Consider the following 20506-nt stretch of genomic DNA (forward strand, 5'->3'; position numbering starts at 1 on the left):
AGATTTCCTGGTAGAAAACAGATCATCTGTACTGCAAAATAATAAAGAAAAATAAAAATTAATCATTAACGGTTACATGCAGCTCTTGATGAAGATGAATCAGGAAAACCCTGAATGAAGATGTACAGTACATTATTAGGATTTTTCATGACTGCACATCTAATATCTTCTCTTAAGCAGGCTCAACTTGGAGACAACTGCAGGATTAGCAAGAGAAGGAGGAGCATCCACTCTTCCAGCCAAATCAGTTGAATCCCCACAGAATAGCCTCAGATCGTGGTGACTGTAGCCGCATTTGAGCGTAGTAAGTAAATACTAACATAGTAAGACGATAATGTCAAGCATACTTTTTCAGTTGTAAAAAATCAATGAACATTTTCTTTGGAAGGCCTTTACTAGCATCTGCTACTAACACTGTACCAACAGGTGAAGGACTGGGTGACAAGTACTGCATAATCTCTTCAATAAACCTTCCCCCCAAAGATGAACAAATGAATGAATGAATACAACTTTAAATTGTTTCACTGCATGTTTCCATTATAAGTAACAAAGATTTCTTCCCCCTGATACTGGCGACTGAACCTACTATAGCCTTTCTATTGAGCTGTGTACTTGATACTTTTTACTGTCTTTAATTTTGAAGCAGGATCTCACTAAGTCCCTAACTTGTCCAAGCTGGGCTTGAACTCTCCATCCTCTTGCCCTAGCCTCCCTCAGTAGTGGGATTACAGATGTGAGCAAAGTTTTACCATGTTTAGTTTAATGGGGTGAGACCACCCAATTTCTAGGATTTAAGGGTTGGTCTGTGACGCTAACTCTCAAACATCAATAGACATAAGAATCATTTAAAAGGATCACCAAAACAGACTATTGGGTAACACCATTACAATTTCTGCAGAATGCTCAGTTTGGAGGAAAGTGGGTCAGAAAATTTGGAATAAGACCCAGGAATTTGTTCCGAACAAGGTTTCAGACTATACAGATGCAGCTGGTTCAGGGACCCCACACTGAGAGTAATATGGCCAAACTTTTATCTAAGATTGTTCCTCTGTATGCCAGAAGTTACAGAGTAGCCATTAAATATTCACTGACTACTTACTCATGCCAAAGCAAAAGAGTAGAGCATGTTTTCTGTTCTCAGTGCTCTCATCACTTAATTCAGAATAATTTTCTATAATGAGGGATTTAAAAAGTGTATCAGAGCTAAACTGCATGATGCCTGTCCTTTTATTACCAAGAGCATGCTGGATTTGGATGCCTGGGGTGAGTTGGAGGTGGTCAGGTGCTCACTGGGCCTTGCATAAGGGACAGGATATTGCCTGAGGAATGGGCAACACAACAGATGTTAACACTCAGAAAGCAGGTGCCATGTAACATAGCAAATTCTCTTTGAATAAATGCACCCTCTAGACAATATGGGCAAAATTCTATTTTAACTTCAAAAGAACCTAAAAGAAAAAAATCAGTGGCAAGACAATTCAGTGATGTTGAAAGCAGAGGACTGTATGACTCTTGACCAATAGTGCTTATCTTGCACAGGAGCAAAGTTTCTGCATAAAGACAAAACTTTGAAGACAAAAATATATTCAGAATATTAAATGGTTATCTAATGGTTAACTGAAGCCATTGAACCTTGGAGAACACATCTTTATGAATTGGAGACCAGCTAGGTGTTTTGTTACTTCCCTTCAAGGCCTCTGAATGAATCTCTCTGTGGATAAGGCAGACACCTGCTGGTTCCAGCTTGTTGTTCTGGTCTACAGTTGGGAGGTCGGCAGTACCAACACAGAAGGGGGATTCTATTGTTGAATTCTTCATCTGTTAACATTAAAGCCACACTCCCACAGACAATATTAATAAATGTAGAAAGGATCCAGGTGCTTATTTATTTATTTCCAGAATATCAGAGCTAAAAGAAACCCTTCCTTCACCAGTAAGGAAACGAAGTTGGAAGGAAATGGGTGACTTGGCAAATGCGGCAAAACTCAGAGGTGGTTAAGACAGCTCACTGGATATTCCCACCATTGGTTTGCATTTAAACCCCAGTGCAAACCCTCTCACATCCGTTGTGTGAACCTCTTTCACTTACACTAAAATAATAATTACACAGGATCATAGAATTGAGCAATTAAATGTTTTGTTAACTTAAAATGTGATGTTTCTTTTGCATAATTATGCTTTATTATAACTTTTTTCAAACATATTTTTTGAAGAGTCTTACTGACAAAGGCTACTTTTGAAGCAGGGTATTTATTCAGAGGGGTCCAATCATTAATTCATCCTGAAAGCCCCTGGTTATTAACTGGCATGTTCAAGCACAAAAGAATTAGGGGTCACCAAAGCTCTTTGTATGTTTATAGCTCTAGCTACAGCAGAACTGGTCCTTGTAAATGTCACAGGAGATAATAATTGCAATGGAAAAGAAAGAAAATGTTTGGAGCTTATGAGAAAAGACCAAACCATTCCCAATCACAGGACTGAAGAGGTCAAGAAAACATCCCTAGGGCAAGAGAGATGAAACTTTCCAACAGTCAAGAAATTAATGCTGACACCTCGTCAGTTAAGTAAAGTGCAGAGCAAAAAAAGCCTGCATGGCTGTGTTTTGGCTTATGGATAGAGCCGTGTGTGTACAGTCCAAAGAGAAACAACTGTAAAGATCATCTTGTCACTGTAAATAAAAATCACCCCATTGCCCAAGGGATGGAGAGCTTAGTTACAATCTGGTCAGTCCCAGCTAGGCTATCACTGTGCTGTTATTGATGATAATATGGGGAGAGGGTCATTTTTGCTGCTGAGTGTGAGGACATGGCTATGGCACTAATGTCCAATTACATTAATGAACATGAAATTTGGCTCTGCACAAGCATTTCTCCTCATGTTCTGAATTAGATTTTAGAGGGTAAAATAAAAGGTAATAAAAATCTTTCCTTCAGCACCATTTTTCTTTGGCTGTGGTTATAGCAATATATTTGAAGAAAACATAATCCTCTGTTTTATTAAGCAACCTATGTGCATTAAGCCCAAGTGTTGAACACAAGCCTGATTTTCAGGAAGGGGTAGGTCACTATTATGTCTGCTCTTTGAGATACTTATATTTTCAAACTGAGCAATTCAAAATAGATAATATGTTTACCAGAATTTGGGCTGCTTTTAGAAATCCAGGGTGAATACCCAAGCCAAAGTATAAAGAAAATGAAAAAAACTCTGCAAACATGCATGTTGATTCAATATGACTCCACTTCTAAGAAACTTCAGGATCCTTCCCTCCTGAGGTGACCAAAGCTCATGGTGAGATCATCTCAAAGGCTAATACATTTCTGAGGTCCAATGCTGGTTTGTTGGAGAGGGGACACGTGGGCTGGAAAACAAAATAAAACAAAACCAACCTATAAACAGTGGCTTTCCAAAATGTCTGTGAGTCTGTTTATTTAATAGGTATTTGTTAAGAGGCAGTCAAGACAACTAGTTAATCCCTGGCTTGTGTGGATATGTTATCTTCCAGAGCAAAATGGACTTTGCACTTTGCAGATGTGATTATGTTAAGAATCTTGAGATGAGGAGATCATCCTGGATTATCTGTGTAGATACACTATAATCACAAGGCTACCTCTAGGGGGAAAAAGAAAGGAGAGTCAGAGAACAAGATATGGTAACAGCAGCAAAGGTCAGGTTGATGCAATTGCTGACTTTTCATATGAAGCATGGTCAACAGACAGGGAAGGGGAGAACTCACTAGAAGACGGAGATGGAGATAACAAAGGGCAGACTTTCTCCCAGAGCCTGTAGAAGGAGCACAACCCTTTCTGCACCTGCGAGCAGCTCAGTCGGACCTCTGACCTTCAGAATATATATATATATAGAGAAACCCGAAGTGTTTAAGTAGTTATGTTACTCACACTTTGTTAAACCAGCAAGAGGAAACTAACACAAACAATAAAGGGACATACAACTAGAACTGCAGCGTCATACCATCTCGTGTGCTTTCATCTGAATTAGTTCTAAAACTCTGTTAATATTTCCTTACTAGCAAATATTTATGTTCTTCTCTTCCTCTTCAATGGCTCAGAAACACAGGAAGCAAGAGATGAGAAAGGGACTTGCCTGTCAATGTGTTTGCCTGTTAAAGTCGAGAAGGTTTAAGCCATTCCACTGTTAGATGTACTACAGATGGGTTTTTCTGGAATTATGCTGAATCCTGATAACCTAGCTCTGTCATCTGAGGAAATGTGAAGGAGACATATTTAATGATAGACTAATTTGAAATACATTGGGAGTGCGGTTAGAAACACACAGACTCACACACACACACAGTTCTACATACACACACAGACATATTGAATATTTTAGTATTCGTAAACCCTTTCATTATATTATCTCACCACCTTACCACCCCTGTATTATGTAGATGCCAGTTTCTATGTTCAGTCTAGAAAAAACAGGCTCAGAGTGCTAGGAGGCCGTGACCATAGCCCCTCAGCCATTGTAGGCCAAAGTGGGTTTTGATGCGGTGTCACAGTTCATGCTCTTCTCTTCACTGTAGCATCCTGTGATCTTCTAATTCCCAAGGAGATGTCCTTGAGCGATTCATGAGTAGCACTCAGGAAATACTTCCAAACATGGCTTGAATGATGCCTTTTTATCAGAAATTCCAAGGCCAAGTCTCTCTTCCTTTTCTTCCACTACCAGGGATAGAAACCAGGGCCTGCACATCTCCTGAACTTTTTAATTTTATTTTGACTTTGAGACAGGGTCTCACTAAATTACCAATTGCCCAAGCTGGTCTCAATTTTGTAATCCTCCAGGTTCCTGGAAATACATACTAGCATCACTACAACCAGCTTTCAATGCATGACTTCTAAGAGTGATTTAAATCATTTGTGTTACTTGGAAAGAGACAAAAATCACTCTTGGAAGTGAGCACATCTTAACAAAGCCAGCTTTGCTTTCCTGCGAGTACACCAACCTTCCACAGCAAGCTTCTCTTCCTTCCCTCTTGTGTCTGTCAACTACAGAAGAACTTTACGATCCCAGTGTCAGCAAGAATTTTGAGGAGGAAACACTATGCATCCTGAGGAACTCAGAGATTCTGCTGTACGTTCCTTTCCACGCAGAGACATTTGAAGCTCTCTTTCTCACAGCCATAGTGTCCAGCACAGGCCATGGCAGCCACCTCAGAACAAGGGACCAGAGGTAAGTGACAGAAAGCTCTCTGCACATTTTATGATTCAGTAGTAAAACAAGCTACAAATGCCATGCTCTCTTCATAATAACAGGAACTTGTGTAAAAACAACAGTTCCTTTTGTTTGGTCACTGAAAATTTAGCATCCAAGGCTGTGAGTGAGCACAGTGCCTGATGCCTACTTTTCATCTTTCAAGTAATGATGAGATGAAAGAGTATAATGTTTTGTTTCTCTGGGAGTGAAGGTCTTCATTTATCTAGCAGATACTTTTTGTTGAGGAATAGAGAAAACCAGTTGAGATATTGGCCTAAGTCTCTGCTCTGTGTGCAAGGCAAGCTGTGTGAATTTGCTTAAGTTTTAGCTGAAGTGGCACATCTCAGTTTAACCAGAAAACAGAGACAATCACGTTAACCATCTCAGTATAGACAAGAGACATGGGCTCTTTGCTTTAACATGGAAGTGAAAAAGCTGATCTCAGAGGTCAGAGGAGTCGTAACTAGAGCCTGAGAGGTATTGGGGGTGGGAGGGAAAGGATGGTTTACCATGCATGGTGCATTTAAATAAAAGGACCATTTTCTAACCATCTATTGCATAGTAGGATACCTATGGTGAATGAAAATGAACTAACTTTATCTGTCAAAATAGTCCAGAGCATTTTGAATGTTCCCAACACAAAGAAATGATAAATGTCTTAGCTGATGGATTTGCCAATTCTGATCTTATCATTACCCTTTGTATATATGCATTGAAATGTCACATCACAGCACATAAACATGTACAACTATTGTTTCCATTAAACATTTCAAAAGTTTAAAAAACACACACAGGCACTGCTGTGAGAATTAAATAAACTTCTATATGCAAAGTAATTAGAACAGGACCAGGATCACAGTAAGTGCTTGATCAATATAGGTTATGAACATTATTATTCTATTGAAAAACTACTAAGTGCATGGCTCTCTGAGTATCCAAGTTTACAGAAATAAAGAAGAGAAGAAGTTCACATTTCAATAGATGTTATATACATAATAAGATTCCTCAAATGGCTTCACCTCATCCACTACCCTTTATTTTAAATCCTTTTCTCCTGGACTTCATCTCCTAGGACAATTTGTAAACTTGTGCTCTACTCAAATTAGACAAATCCACATCTTTGACAATGTACTTCACTCTGATTTCTGCACCTCTGTGCATGCAGGTTTTTTTTTTGTTTTTTTTCATAGTAGGGATCGAACTTGGGACTTTGCGCTTGTGAGGCAGGTGGTGGAACTACTGAGCTAAATCCCCAGCTCTGCAATTGTTTTTAATGGAAATATCTCCGTGAACTGCCTCTGTTGAAATTTAACCAGATCTTCTGGCCTTCTTCAAAAACATGCCTCATCTACAAAGCATTCCTTGGTGTCTTTTCTCCACTGTATGCGCGCTCATAGTTAGTCTCCCCTTTCTAAGACTCCCTTCACCTTTTTTTAATCTGCCTGCCTGAGGCATGCACCACTTTATTCTTAGAAGTAAAATTTTGGGTCCTTGGTTTATCCCCTGACTTTGATAATAAGCTACTTAAGGGAGAGTCTATGACTAATTCATCTTCATAGCTTCCATACCATCACATTTATGGCCAGATATATCATAGATGTTCAATGAAGGTTTAATGAATAAGTGTTGAGATGATGGATGGTGAAAATATTTGTTTTGCTAAACTCCCACTCCATATATGAGTACATGTGTGCACTAACATTAAATATTGCCATGAATTTTTGAGTGTAGTTTAAGCAAATCACATAAAAGCACACATACACACACACACACACACACACACACATCTCACATCTCAACTGTTGGAAAGTATCTGGACAGTGGTTACACACTAGCTGAATAAATACATTTTCCATCTTGGAAGTAATGTTACTGCTTTGTTAGTGTCTTCAGCTCTTACCAACCTGTCTAAGGCCAATAGTCATTCAGATTGTCAAGGAGAAGGACACTTATGCAGATTCAGGGATCTCTCTGGGACGAAACCTCAGGCTACATGGATCTGTGCCTCTTTCTTGAGGGAGCAGAACTAGGAAAACTATTTCAGCTCTGAATACCTGAAGAAGATAAATCCACCCATGATGTAATTCAACAAGTAAATTAAGAGAGAAGCCAGGATGGAGAGAGGCCAGTGAAGTTGGTAATTTGTACTGATCCTGAGCCTGTGTCAGTTGCCTGAGTTATTTTGTTTTGTTTATTCTCCTACAATCATCAAGGTACCAGCTTCTTCTCTTTAGTGGAAATGATTTTAGATGAAATCTGTCCCTAAACCCTGTTTCTGACACACTTACCATCAAGTAACCAGCAAATGCTGTGGCCTTTTGCAGCAACTTAAAATATTGCTCATGTCACTGTAAAGTCTCCACTTAGCCAGGATGGCAATTCTTTTCAATACTTTTGTCTGAAAAGAAAAATGATTTTGATTTTTCCGATCACATATAGGTTCAACCATCTATCAATTTATTTCTGAGTTCGATATTTGTATTCCTGATTTAAGTGCAAACATAAAATCCAATAGAAAAAAAGAGATATCCAAGCAAAAGAGCAAGTCGCAGACAGTGGCAGAAAGAAAAATTTCACTTTCTGAACAGCTTGTTTTAGAATTTAGGCAAATATTATAATAATATTATGAAATGTGTTATAATTATGAAATGCTAATAATTATAATTGATTGCTTTGTTAAAAATTTCACACTTTTATTTATTTTTTGTTTTTGATGGGCTACTAAAATTTTTGTTTCTCTGTTTTTAATAGTAGCAAAGTTTATTAATAAGATGTAAAGGAAATCTGAAGGAAGACAGTTCAAGACTGGAATGACGGGTACATGAAGCCACAGAAATATGATCCTTCCCACTACTCTGATTCCCAGTGACAACAAAGAAGGAAATAATCCCTCTGTGTCCCTTATTGTTCTGTCAGTTTGCCCTGGTGTTTGCCCGTATTTTGTAGATTATCGGTACTTGGATGAATTGATTCTCTTATCATTATAAAACAGTCCTCTGTGTTGTTGATAGTGCTCTTTATGATCAAGACTATGTTGATGCAAATATAGACAAACCAACATTCTAGTGATGATTGTTTTTTTTATTTTTTCTCTTTTTATCAGCCTTCTAATTAGAACCTCTCTTGCCTTGGTATTTTTAGTGCACAATTTCTTGACAGAATATATGAGGTCATTCTTTGTTTATGCTGTCAAAAGTCTGTCTTTTAAACAAAACATTATGTTCTAAGACTTCTCAACATCTTTCATTAAATCTTGATTAGATAAAAATGAATACTTATAAGGATACTTGTAAAAACATGTCTGCAGTATAAAGCAGGGGATTGTAAGGAATACTCAGTTTGGCCACCACTAACTTTGAGAGATGCAACATCACAATTATGTTTTGAAGCTCTGTGGATGTGTTCCTCCTCCCACTTCCATTATACCCGCCCAGAAAGCTCACGAATTTGAATTATGTAGTTATTTCCCCCTTGCTTCTCTATTTTTTTGTTACAACAATCATGGTTTTCTTAAACGTATTATTTAATTACCTATATCTGCAGGTTTTACATCTGGAATAATTTTATGATTCTGTAATTTGCTGTTTTTTATTCAGAAGTATGAAGTTATATCAGTGTTGTTGCATGAAACTGTATATGTTCTTTTAAAATTTTTGTTATTGTATAGCATCCAATTTAATGTAAATTTGTATTTATATACTGCTAATGGGCACTTCTATTACATTATGTTTTGCTTTTATATTACAACAAAGTCTTTTGTTCCCCACTTAGAACATTTTCACCGAGACATAGCTGACATAAAATTAATTGCACATATTTACAGTGTACAACTTGATAAGCATTTTGTATGCATGCAGTCAGGAACTCATCATTTTACTCAATACTAGAGAAGTATCCATCACTCCCCAAAGTTTTCCTATGTTCTTTGTAGTGTTTTCTTCTAACCCCTTCCTTTATCTCCCCCATAGTCAGGTAACCATAAATTTCAATCATTGTAGATGAGTTGGCATTTTCTACAGTATTTTATCAATGCAGTATGTAGTTTGTATCTTTTTGCTTATCTTTCTGCAATAAGGGTTCCATTGCATAAAATTTTTATCTATTTACTTGCTGATGGGCATCTGAGTCATTTTCAGACTTTGGTTACTATGAATAAAACTACTATAAATATTTTGGGGCAGGTCTTTGTGAGGAGGTATGCTCACTCTTCTCATGGTAAATACCTGGGTGTGTAAAGATGAGGTAAAATAATAGGTGTATATTTAACTTTTTATAAAGTTCTCTAATTGGTTGTATCATTTTATCTACTCATCAGAAATATAACTAAATTATGGTTGTCCCACATTCTTATCAATACTTGCTACATGAAATAATACTAATAATTTACATGAAACACCAAATAGGGAAAGGTGATATCTCATTGTGGTTTCCATTTCCATTTTCTTTGTAGCTAATGATGTAAGGGATCATTTTTGTCTCTTTTTTCCATTCTTATATTTTATTTGGTAAAATATCCATTTTAATCATTTGCCCATGTTTTATATTTGTTGTTTCCTCTTGATTTTTGAGTATTCTTTACAAATTCTGATTCAGACCAATTCTTCATTACAAAAATGATGCAGACCCATTCATTATTAGATAAAGGATGATATTCTCCCAATTTCTGGAATTACTTTATGACAGATTGTCTTGCATTTTCTTAATAGTGTCTTACAAAGGGAAAACATTCTGAATTTTCATAAGGTCAAATTAATACATTTCTTTTATGAATAGTTGATTTTGTATGCAAATCAACCTGACTAAACTAAGTCACAAAGATTTCCCCATACATTTAGTAGAAATTTAAGTTTAATATTTTTAGATTTCACACTGAGGCTCATAATTCAGTTTTAGTTAATTTTCATGTATGGAAACAGAAGACGATGTTTTTATGTATATGTTATTAGGGACTTAATTTAGAATCTTGATGCTGAGTTATATCCCCAGCCCTTTTTAAAAAATTTTATCTTGATTAAAGGTGTAATAGATAATGTGAAATGGGAAGAAAAGGTGCAAAGGGGAAGGGGAAATGGGAGGGGTAGGGGAAGAGATAGAAGAGAATGGAATTAATACGAGAAAATGAAAAAGTAGAAACAAAGTCTTTATAGATAGGAAGGAGTTGAAGGGAGGGCAGGGGAATGGGGAAAAAATAAGAACCAAGATGGATTATGTAAAGCTACAAATTTCCAATGATGAATGTCATTATATTGTGTACCTTAAATGTACCAATAAAATTAATTTAAAAAATTTTTAAAAATTAAAAAAAATTTATCTTGAGAAAGGGCTTCTCTAAGTCACAAAGTTGCCCAGTCTGCCTCTAACTTGGGGGTCCTCTTGCTGTGTTCTGCTGGACTTCTCTGATTTCAGCCACATGCCTCACTGTATAGCACACAGATATCCAATTGTTCCGGTGCAACTTATTTGAAAGATTCATTGAATCGCTTTTGACATTTTGTAAAAAATTAGTTAAGCATATATGTGAAGTTCCATTCAATTGTGTTCATTGGTTAGTATGGTTTGGCTGTATATTTTTATATTTCTAATCTATTATTATTGTTGTATTGTTTTTTTCCTTTAGTCTCACATAGTTTTAGAATTTCTTTTTTGTTGATCTATTAGCTTTTTTAGCTATATCTTTTTGTATTTTGAAATGGCTGATAGTGATTTTTTTTAATTTGTCACAGTCAATTTAGAGCTAGTATTTTACTACTGTAATATGGGGACCTTATAAGTGTTGTTTCATTTACTATCTCCCCCCACTGTGTGCTTTTATTTTCAAATACTTAACTTTTGTATACTATTTAAGCCCTGGAATAAAACTCTGCTACTTTTACTGTAAGTATTCAGTTTCTTAAAAGGAAACAGAAGAAAAAAAGAAAACATTTTACATTTAGCCACATATTTCTTATTTCTACTTACTTCCTACAAATCTAAGTTTTCGTCTGATGTCACTTTCCTTCAAGATGAATAACTTTTAAGCATTTATCACCATTCAGGTGTGCTTACAACAAATCTCTCAGCTTTAATGGATCTGTAAATGTCTTTATTTCACCTTTATTTTTAATAGGTTTTTCAATGGATATAGGACTCTGAGTTGATTTCTTTGTTTTGTTTCTACAGCACCTTGAAAATGGCATTTCATTGTGTTCTGGGTTTCATTGGTTCTAATAATAACCTTGCCATCGTTAGGTGTTGATTTTCCCCCATATATAATATCTTTTTTTTCCTTTGGATGCTTTTATGATTATTTTCAGTTTCCAGCAGTTTGATTCTGATATGCCTAAGCAAAGCTTTTTAAAATATTCATCCTGTTCAGGATTTATACAGATTCTCAGACCTATAATTGGATATTTTTCACCAATCTTGCCATTATTTCTTCACATATTTTCCCCATTATTGTTACTTTACTCAGTGACTTTAGTTGTATGTAAGTTAAATCTCTTGATATTCATCTCTAAGATTTGGTTCATTTATTTTTTGTGATTTTTTTAGGCATAATAATTTCTATTGATAGGCCTTCAGCTTTACTTATTCTTTCTTCTCCACTATTAAACCCATTTAATTCTTTATCAATTCACAGTTTGTATTTATCAGTTATAGAATTTCTTTTTGTTTTCTCCATTTTTATCTATTTATGTAAGATGACAGTTCTTAAAATAATTTCTTGAATAGGCATGTCATATCTAATTATGTAGCCTTTGGCTACTAATGTCAGCATGTAGTTTGTCTTAGGATCTTTCTCTCTCTCTTTTATTCCTGCTGTTTTTTCTCTCCTTTCTTTTGATCTCCCTTTCTTTCTCCTCTCTCTCTCTCTCTCTCTCTCTCTCTCTCTTTGGTACATGCTTGGTTGCCTGCTTCATATCTGTTGATGATTAAACCAGTACCTCACACATGGTAGGAAAGTACTCTACTACTGAACTACATGTTTAGTCTTAATTTTCCTTACTGGTATTAAGTTTCATTTTCCTGCTTCTTTGAATATCTAGTAATGCTATGATTACATATTATTAGGAATTGTAAGTTTTAGGAATTTGAATTATGCTTCTCAATGATACTTAATTCATATTTACTAGAAAAGTTTAGAAAAAATATGTTCTGTAACTTTTCTTTGGATTGAATTTAAAATACTGTCATTTAAGGGTGACTGCTGTCATAAAAATTTTACAAATAACTCAGTGATAACTACTCCTGCCTATATGGTTATATGTTCTAAAAGGGGGAAAGGATGAAAAAACTCAGGTGGTATGAAAGCTACACGGATGCCTTTTAGTGATGAGACAAAGTTGGCAGTGCAGAAACACTACACTAGGTATTAGCTGAGCATGGTGGCACACACCTGTAATCCCAGACATGAAAGCTACACGGATGCCTTTTAGTGATGAGACATGGCAGTGCAGAAACACTACACTAGGTATTAGCTGAGCATGGTGGCACACACCTGTAATCCCAGCACTCAAAAGACTGAGGCAGGAGGACTGCCATGAGTTCAAGGCCAGTCTGGGCCATATAGTGAACTCAAGGCCAGCTTGAACAAACAAACCAAAACAGAAAACAACAACAATACAAAAGGAATATAGTAGAAGTTATGAATCTTGATCTGCAGCTTCTTTTGATCTAATAACTTTGGGTAAAGCAATCATCCTTTCTAAGTCTCGTCCCACAACTGTCAGATAGATATAATTATACTTCCATATAATTTATTTAGGGTTATGAAATATTCAAATAAGGCAGGAAATATAGGACATACAAATGTAAATTCTGAATTTGTACAAAAGTAAATTTTTATCATTATTCTTCTGCAGAAGTCACCATGCTTGTCATTTTTCCAGTAGCCTCAGATAATAATCATTGCTGTATGAATTATTAAAAGACTAACAATAGCTTACCCAGTAGAGCTCTAAGAAAATGCTAGATTTCTTGTTAAACATGGAGTTTTGGGTTTACTTGTTTGAACCTTCTGCTATATTATTGTTGACTTTATGGAAAAATTTAATTTTGGAGGTGCGAAATGACCTTTCAGCATAGGTTTATACAGAAATCAGCCTGATTTACTACATATGGGGACATTCTGAAAAATCAAATTTTGCCAGTGCGGCACCCAACAAACAATGGAAAAGAGAATGGTCAATCAGTGATGTACTTGATAGTGGTTTGATAACTTGGTTTTACTAGTTCCCTTTGTTTAGAATAGATTGATTAAATGCTTTTATATCACATATGCTAACATACAGAGAAAAGCAAGCTGTTAGTTCCTTGGTTTATGAAGTTACCTGACTTGCCTGGATAATGGACAAAAAAGATCGTAGTTGAATGTCTGTTGCTTTATCTTGGAGATAAGACATTTGACTTGTTGAAACTTAATTCAGGGCTCATACATCTCATTTATCATTGTTTCTAATAATTTTAGGGCAAAAGAAGGAAATCTATAGAAAAAAATATAGAATTGGGTGCTGCTGATCCCTTAAAAATAGCAAAAAATATTTATTTTAAAAGTAAGGAAGACTTTTGTTATGGTTTAGACCTAACATTCCCTAAAGTTCTTAAGCATATGAAATGTTATTAGATCATGGTGGATAGGTCAGTAGATTCATCCAGTGATGAGTTGAATAGCTAAATGTGCTGTTAGAAACTAGGGCCTGGTAGGAGGTGAGTCACTGAGGGAGTGACCTAGAAGTGTGTATTCTTGTCTCCAAGATCTTGATTCTTTGCTTTCTGGCTGCCACAGGTAGAGCACCTTTTCCTCTGCCATGGGCCTCTACCATCCTGTTTCTGTCGTGGAGCCAGCCAAGCATGGACTGAAACTACGAGCCATAGGAAACCTTCCTCCTGAGAAGTTATGAGTGTTGAGTATTTTATCCTAGCAATGAAAAAGTAACTAAGGCTATTTTCTTATCCAGAACACATAGCAATGATCTACTTTTGCAAAAGACCTTGCACATCTCAGGCCTCAAAAGTATGATGAATGAAATAGATTAAGTTCATTTTGATTATAGAAAAATATATAGGATAGTTATTATTTTTCAACTTGACAAAAAATATCTTGCAAACTTAACCAATGTCAAAATGATAGAATTCCTGATATGAAATTTGTCACATTTTTTTAAGTGATGCGAATTTACTGTCTTATTTGATTATCTAAGGTAGACCAAATGAAGTTCAATTGAATGAAGGAAAGGTATGCCTGTTCTTCCACAAAGATTTCTTGGTGGAGTCATCTGTTTTTATGATTGAGGGCTTGAAGTTTTGGATTGAAGAAGGGGCTGGGGTAGAATGCATTATTTTCTCCATCTCCAGGGGCCAAGCTAGTAGGAACTGTGTGAAACCTGGGAAAGCCTCAGTGCTGTCTGCATGTCTTAGTGATGAAGGGCATGACAATTTAAGAGAGGACATTATTTCCAAGTTTTCAAAAGACAACCTGGTCAAATGCTGCAAAACAGGGAGTGGTAGGGCAGACTGGCATAGAAACACTCCTCTCAGAAGACTATCAGCTGTAGTGCTAGATAGGTAAGTCCTGATGGGTGAACGTCAGCAAGCATTTAGAAGGAAAGAAGAGATGTACATTTATTCCTGAAGAAACATGAGGTGAGACTTACCCTGTGGCCTCTAGAAATAACTAAAAGATGATCAGAGGCCTTGAGATGTGGGCTAGGGGAATGAAGAATGAGAATCTGCAGTTCTGCAGGTGTGGCTGCAGGCCAGAAAAAATTTGATTATTAGTATTAATGTGACCTCATTTTACCCACAGTCTGCTGAAAGTGAGAAATTTAGGTTACATGTAGTGTATTTCCTTTCAAAGCATTTCCAACTCTTACTATATTCCTATTTGAGCCTTGTCATCAGAGCCATCCCTTAGGTAGGTGGATCCAAGGCCAAATATCACTGTGTCAGTCTCATCGGTCTCAAGAGAAAGCAGGTTAAAGTGAATATCAACAGAACCGTTGAAGAAAATGTAAGTCACAACAGGAATGATCTGGAAGCCATGGGTCATTTCTTTCTCCTTTTTTTGCCTGGATGATGCCAGGGAGAGGAGAGAAGAGTTTTACATATGTGAGCAACAAACAAACCTCAACCTGAGGTTCAGGAGCATTGCCTATGAGGGGAACCTAGATAAAGGCACCCAATAAGTTTATTTTTCTGAAAATATGAGGATTTTCTCACTATTACTGGCTCTATATTATGTGTTGAATTGTGCCCCCACAAACTTATGCTGAAATTACTAACCTCAGTACTCAGATGTAACTGTATTTGAACATATTTTTTTTTTTTTTTTTTTTTGGTACTGGGGATTGAACCCAGAACCTTGCACTTTCAAGGTAGGCAGCAGCATCACAGAGCTTAATCCCCAGCCCTGGATACATCTTTAAAGAGATGATTAAGTTAAAATGGGGCTGCTAGCTGGCTTTAACTAATGTAGTTCTCACCTTATAAAAGGTTAAAAAATAATGGAGTAACTCTGCATACTGGACAACAGATAAAGAAGTAGCCAGAGGGTGGCCACCTGCAAGCCAGCGGCAGAGGTCTCAGAGAAAACCAACTCCACAGACACCCTGATCTTGGACATCTAACCTGTAGACCTGTAAAAAATATACTTCTTTTGTTTAAACTATCCAATCTGTGGCAGTAAAGCCCCAGTAAAATAATATAGTCTGAAAAAGACAATTTTCCTCTTACTTCCTGCTGAGCCAGACACCTAGAAAAGTTCCTAACATGCAGTAGTTACTTAAGAGTCCTTTGCTGAATTACTAAATAGAGAATGAGTTACTTGATATGAAGATTTTCATACCAGGGAAATAGCAGTTCCAGGACAAAGGGCCTGGTTTGAGCAATTATGATTCTTCTTAGTAGCATCTTCTATGTACAGTGAAAGTTCACACTGAAGAATCCAAAATCTTCCATAACCGATGTTTCACTTATATGGTTATAATTTTTAATGTTCTTTTTCATGCTTTCTTTTTACTGTTTGGTCTATCGATTATTCCAACACATCATGACTGCCAAGTCATTGCCCACACACTTCCTGCCTCCTCTACTTCTTCCCACACCTGTCCTTTCAGGGCCAGATAATGTTCCATCAGCTTCCTGATATCTTGGCGTCTTTCCTGACTGTCCCTTTTCTGCTCTGGAATCTTGTGACACTTAGTATCTATAGCATTCACCTGAGAAACAGCATCTGCTACTTTACATTGATGTTTATCTATTTCATCACACCACTTTTTATATGCATAAGACCTAATATTACACTATTAGTAAAATAAGCTTGTCGTAAATGTTAGGCTTTGGTGAAGCAATCAATGGATGGTGATGGTGGTTTCAAAAAAGGAAGTTCTAACATTGTACTGGCTTTATCTGAAAATACAGTGGCCTTGACCATTCTCTTCTACCACCTTGACTGCAGCAGGAAGTTGACTTGAACTTTTCAGTATTGGCAGTTGTAACCATATAACCATCAAATGTCTGTGCTAGTGGCCATGTCAACTCTGCTTAGTGATATAGCATCATGAACCATCTCTGGGCATCCCCCCAAAATCAAACAATAGCTTCTTTATTCAGAAAGCTTCTGAAAACGCTTTAAACGGACCTCTGCCTGGCACTAGACCAAAAGTGAATATACAAAATAGGATTTGCAAGCTATTAGGCTGATAATTGCTTATGGAACTGCTAGAGCATGGCATCTTTTCAGACGAGTCTACCTGAGAAATTCAGTGCCAGTACACCCAAGGAGTGACTGAAATAAATTAGGAGATGGGAAAGATTCAAAACTGCATCAAGCTCAGACAAGTCAGGGGAAGTGAATCAGATAAATACATTAACACACACACACAGTGACGGATGAGGCAGATGACATTTTATGCTCCTTTAAACTGACTGACGAAGATCAGACAAATTAGAAATAGCTGTGGACAAGTTCAAGAACGTCTTTCTAGTGTGTACTGCAGAGGAATTTTAAGAAGCAGAGAGGCGAAGTAGTCCTGGAAGATCGAAAATGGAAAATGGGAAAATGGAAAGAATATTGCAAGAGTTGTATTCCTGTGCTGAGCTATTATACACTTTAAAAAACTATTTTAGATATATCTTTTTACATATAATATTTTAAAGGTTCACAGAGCATTCAAAAGGTAATATGAAAAACTAAGATCATTTGAACTTTAAATGCCAATGGAGGGTATATAATCTTACAGATAATTGTTTTTGTTCTTTGTCTTTGTTATTGGATGTGAAGACATGAGTTAAGCCATAATTTAGAACATAAACACTTATTTCACTAGCTGCATATTCAGTCAGTAGTTTCATTGTAGCTAAAGGTTCTTAGATTTCAATATTTTCAGAAAATGACAGTGTATTTTATTTATTTAAATTTGGATTTTATATCACAGAAGGGTCCTGATTCTAAGTTAACTATCATAGTTATGGACAAAAATTTATCACCCATCTTTATTTTCCTCCAGGTAGACGTTGCTAAGTGTTTGCTTCTGATGTATATTTGCTTTAGCTTATCTTTGACGTTTGCAAAACTGAAGGTTGTAACCAGGTGGCAAACAAGGAAAAAGATAGACTGGAAATTTGTGGCTAGTGACAACCTATATTTTAAGATGCTTTAATTTGGGGGGAATTCATGCAAAAATAAATAAGATAACAAGCAGAGAAGGGAAAAAAATGCAAAGGGCATGGTTCATCGGCATTTCCTACTCCATACATCGCTGTTTTATGACTGCTAACTCCTTGCAGTATAATAATACACTTAACTCTCCTAGATTATCACTGCCACAGAGTCATCGGCTAACGAACAAGCAATCTGATCCATACCTAAACAGTTTCGTACTGCTGGGAAAGTGAATTTCAAAGTCAAAGCTGGACAAAGTAGAGTCGCAAATCATCTTCAGAGGACAGTGCTTCAGCTTATGTGAAAACATCGGGTCACTGCATGAAACAAACAGATGCAATCTCTTTTCTTCTCTCCACTCATTGTATTAGACCACTTTCTAATACATGTCGTCAGTCTAATTACACTGAATTAGGTCCAGATTCTTTGCTCCTAACCACAGACCCTACAAAAAAGCTACCAGAAAACAGTTGCAGTGCTGCCACTGTTCCCATTATATCCATTGCTTGGACATCACCGATTCGGTGGTTCATGTTTGCCATTGCCTGGTGTGACAGTGGGAGTTTTATCTCAGTTCTGCTGTGAGCCTATTAGGGACACACACTGTGGCCTTTGGCTCTGTGTTATGCAGTTTGCTTAATGATGTGCAATGATTAGAAAAAATGATTTTTAATGATCTGCCATTTGAATATCATTTTTACTTTCAATGAACTCTTTCTGAAAGCTTTCAGCTGAAAATTCTTACTTTGAGTTCATATTCAGGAAATCTTTCATTCAACATTTACTTCTTTACCTAGAAATCTATAAAAAATTCCACACAAAAGTAGGTTTGCAGTGTCGCTCAATGCAAATCTCATGACATCATGTTTTAATTTTGCTCATAAAAATTGTAAGTCAGTAAAACACACACTGCTGCGACCTATGCAGAATGAGTGTAGAGCATTACAGACTGAATGCAGAGATCAGCGTGTACAAAATGTTAGAAGTAGTGCAGTAAGTGTGGGGTTACTGGGAGGTGTTCAGGGACGTGAAAAGCAGCATGCTATGTGCAGGGGCTGGGGAATGTTCAGGGTTGTTGGAGGAATAGTGGGTCGTGTTGTGTGCAGTTTGGTGTTGCTGCCAAAGACAGTGTCAGGGAATGTGGCACTGTGGAACTGATGTGGCACTGTGGCAAAAGCCAAATCACGAGAGGCACGGATTCCTCATTAAGCAGCAGATCCATTGCAACATGCACTGCAGGGAGTCAGGGTTAGATTCAGATTTTACTAAGGCCACCACTCTGATGGACCGTTTTGGCTCAGCTTCTTATTTCATATATGACCGTGACACCATTAGGCATCGATCTGTTTAGATTAAAAATCTATCCTTCTAGGCTTTAAGGACTTGTGACTCAAAGTCTGTCCTGAGAAGAACTATTACTATGTGAGAAAAAAGTGGTGATATTCTCAAATCATCAAATTGCATTGACTCATTGTTAAAGATCATCTTGACATTTTCTCCACCACTGTTGAGACAGAGAATGAGATCTGTACTACTAGAACTACAAAAGAAACGAAAGTCCTAAATGTACCTGACACTCATATTTGGAAGATGGAGAGAAAATTGATTATAAGACAAGTAAAAAAACAATAACAAATATTTTCCCTCTTGTACGTACTAGCAAAACAAACAAAATTCATTGCTTTCTTAATAAAAATTAATTTTTATTTACTTAATGTCCTGCCATTGCTAATTAGTGTAGGAAGAGTCTAGAAGAAATTTAAGATTTTTGACAAACAAAGGTTGATGTGACAGCTGGCCTGGAAATAAATCAATTAAAGCTTCATAATTATCTAGCCTGCGGCACCTGTCCTCAGTCACCTCAGTCCTCCAGATGTCAAGGTGAGAGGCTGGGAGGAACAGCGCAATGGTTTGAGATTGGGATTGTCTTTCATTTGTCCAAAGTACGTGTTGTCACTCTACGACCCTAATGAATTGTAAATATTTGTAAAATCCGGGGAAAGTAGAAGAGAAACTGGAGATCCTGTAAGGCTGATTCACCAAAACATGAGCTGGAATCTGGGCCCGAGAAGTCTGCACTGTACAGATGTCATATTGAAAATTCGGAGACTCACCAGCCGGAGAGGTCATTCGGTACTCCTTTCACTGAGCTTCTCTTTTAAGCAAGCAGTAGAGGACAGTATTATAGAAGAAGAATGTGTACTCATATCGCTGAAAAACACCCCGGTAACAGTAACTATAGCTCACCTACTGACCGCCAGGATTAGTAATTGCTTCCAGAGGATCCTGCTTTTGTTCAGTAAGCAAAAAGATAGAAACACCCTGACTCATTAATATCTTGAGTTCAAAGGTGAAAGCAAGCCTGCTACATAGACAAGCACCCAATGTTTTGGATGCAAGAAAAGCTGTTTTACCCGGAAGGGATTTGTTGCATAGAACATAATGTGGACATCCAAGTTAAGCAAAACCCAGATTCCTCAGTTAGGGCCCATTTTGGCCCCACAGTCCCGTTTGCTAGATGTTGCACAGTGTTGTATGATGGACTCTTTCAAGTGTCAAGTAATATGTCACACAGGAAGGCGATGTCTGAACAGTCTAAGATAGGGTCTAGGATCATTCAGGATTCAAACATCAGAAGTTGTAAATTTCCTA

General features: G+C 36.9%; 1 long non-coding RNA gene across 1 annotated transcript; it reads left to right on the forward strand.

Annotated features, from left to right (window-relative positions):
• The first annotated feature begins 239 nt into the window (after positions 1 to 239).
• LOC109118501 lies at positions 240 to 8090 on the forward strand. Its single transcript, XR_002025833.2, has 3 exons — positions 240 to 304; positions 5013 to 5190; positions 7966 to 8090. It is a non-coding gene; the product is annotated as an uncharacterized LOC109118501 (long non-coding RNA).
• The last annotated feature ends 12416 nt before the right edge of the window (positions 8091 to 20506 follow it).

Source organism: Fukomys damarensis, unplaced genomic scaffold (genome assembly GCF_012274545.1).
Source record: "Fukomys damarensis isolate Sample0158 unplaced genomic scaffold, DMR_v1.0_HiC HiC_scaffold_30, whole genome shotgun sequence".
In the NCBI taxonomy this organism is placed as follows: Eukaryota; Metazoa; Chordata; class Mammalia; order Rodentia; family Bathyergidae; genus Fukomys; species Fukomys damarensis.